A 2698-nucleotide genomic window follows, 5' to 3' on the forward strand; every position below is an offset into this window, starting at 1 on the left:
GCCCAGCGTTTCTCATGATGTACTCTGCATAAAAGTTAAATATGCAGGGTGACAATATACAGCCTTGCCATACTCCTTTTCCTCTTGGAACCAGTCAGTTTTTCCATGTCCAGGTCTAACTGTTGCTTCCTGACCTGCATACAGATTTCTCAAGAGGCAGGTCAGGTGGTCTGGTATTCCCATCTCTCTCAGAATTTTCCACAGTGTATTGTGATCCACAATCAAAGGCGTTGGCATAGTCAATAAAGCAGAAATAGATGTTTTTCTGGAACTCTCTTGCTTTTTCCATGTTCCAGCAGGTGTTGGCAATTTGATCTCTGGTTCCTCTGCCTTTTCTAAAATCAGCTTGAACATATGGAAGTTTACTGTTCACATATGACTGTGGCTCAGATCATGAACTCCTTATTACCAAAGTCAGACTTAAATTGAAGAAAGTAGGGAAAACCGCTAGACCATTCAGGTATGACTTAAATCAAATCCCTTATGATTATATAGTAGAAGTGAGAAATAGATTTAAGGGCCTAGATCTGATAGATAGAGTGCCTGATGAACTACGGAATGAAGTTCATGACTTTGTACAGGAGACAGGGATCAAGACCATCCCCATGGAATAGAAATGCAAAAAAGCAAAATGGCTGTCTGGGGAGGCCTTGCAAATAGCTGTGAAAAGAAGAGAAGTGAAAAGCAATGGAGAAAAGGAAAGATATAAGCATCTGAATGCAGAGTTCCAAAGAATAGCAAGAAGAGATAAGAAAGCCTTCCTCAGTGATCAATGCAAATAAATAGAGGAAAACAACAGAATGGGAAAGACTAGAGATCTCTTCAGGAAAATTAGAGATACCAAGGGAACATTTCATGCAAAGATGGCCTCGATAAAGGACAGAAATGGAATGGACCTAACAGAAACAGAAGATATTAAGAAGAGGTGGCAAGAATACACAGAAGAACTGTACAAAAAGGATCTTCACGACCTGGATAATCACGATGGTGTGATCACTCCTCTAGAGCCAGACATCCTGGAATGTGAAGTCAAGTGGGCCTTAGAAAGCATCACTTCGAACAAAGCTAGTGGAGGTGATGGCATTCCAGTTGAGTTATTTCGAATCCTGAAAGATGATGCTGTGAAAGTGCTGCACTCAATATGCCAGCAAATGTGGAAAACTCAGCAGTGGCCACAGGACTGGAAAAGGTCAGTTTTCATTCCAGTCAAAGAAAAGCAATGCCAAACATTAAAATAGGGAGACAGAAACAGAGACATTGAAAACAAATACTGGTAGCTGCTGCTGCTGCTGCTAAGTTGCTTCAGTCGTGTCTGACTCTGTTCGACCCCATAGACGGCAGCCCACCAGGCTCCCCCATCCCTGGGACTCTCCAGGCAAGAACACTGGAGTGGGTTGCCATTTCCTTCTCCAATGCATGAAAGTGAAAAATGAAAGTGAAGTTACTCAGTCGTGTCCGACTCCTAGGGACCCAATGGACTGCAGCCTACCAGGCTCCTTCGTCCATGGGATTTTCCAGGCAAGAGTACGGGAGTGGGTAGATCCAAATATATCAGTAATTACATAATCTGTAAATGTTCTAAACACAAAAATTAAAGGTCTCATAATACATAAAACACTTGACCTAAGTATATTTTGGGGCTTTCCTGATGGCTCAGATGGTAAAAATCTGCCTGCAGTGTGGGAGACACAGATTCAATCCCTGTGTGGGGAAAACCCCCTGGAGAATTCCATTGACAGAGAAGCTTGGTTGGTTACAATCCATGGGGTTATAAAAAGCTTGACACAAATAAGCAACTGAGCAAACGTGCACACACTTTTAATATTAACTTTTATATTTTTTGAGAGCTGTGTTTTTTAAAATATAGGATACTTCATGAATTTACATGTCATTTCTGCTCAGGGACTATGCTCATCTCTGTATCATTGCAGTTTCAGCATAGCTGCCAGTGAGCATTCTTACAATAATGCTCTTATTTGCATTTATTTTTACTACATTAGAGGGCTTGTTGAGGCAGAGATATCTGACTTATTTATAATTGTTTTTCCTAGGCTTGTACATTAAATATTTGTTGAATGAGTAGTGAAGCTTTATAGAATTTAACTGTTCACTTTTTACTCAGAGAATTTAACATATGGTTGTCAATTGGTTCTCAGTTACTTATGTTAGAGGCAAGCCTGAGAGTATCAGTTATACACGTGAAAGGAGACTGAATTGAACCCAGTTTTTTACTTCAGATTCCTCTGTTTCCAGCTACTTACTAAGCCAACAATTACCATCTTTATCCCAAGTCAGAGTCTTTCTGATCTAATAATTGTGTGATTTTTTTTTTCAGGAAGGGCTTTATATAATGCTCACTTAATATTATAATATTCCACTCTCCATGGTTTCTTGTATTTTGATCAACCAAACATTCCGTCTAGCACATGTATCCATAAGAAGGTAGCTCCTCAATTGTAGCAGAAATAAATTTGGCACATAATAAAAAATGCTGGCACACAAGTTAACTGATGTGTCATAGTGCAGCATAACAGCACAGTATTTATTTAAAAAATACATTAAATTTTTTTACATATATAGCAACATCTAAAGAGGTCTAAAGAGCCTTCTGAAACTTCATTGTTTTGATATTTCAGACTCTACTGACAGATTTGTCAGGATTAATTTACAATTTTAGGATCTGCTTTTATATTTCTGT

At 39.0% G+C, this 2698-nt stretch overlaps 1 pseudogene; it reads right to left on the minus strand.

The window, feature by feature from the left end:
* Positions 1-1857: 1857 nt before the first annotated feature.
* LOC120868508 lies at positions 1858-1956 on the minus strand (annotated as a pseudogene).
* Between the last annotated feature and the right edge of the window lie 742 nt (positions 1957-2698).

The sequence above is a fragment of the Oryx dammah genome, unplaced genomic scaffold, assembly GCF_014754425.2.
Source record: "Oryx dammah isolate SB20612 unplaced genomic scaffold, SCBI_Odam_1.1 HiC_scaffold_9, whole genome shotgun sequence".
Classification (NCBI taxonomy): domain Eukaryota; kingdom Metazoa; phylum Chordata; class Mammalia; order Artiodactyla; family Bovidae; genus Oryx; species Oryx dammah.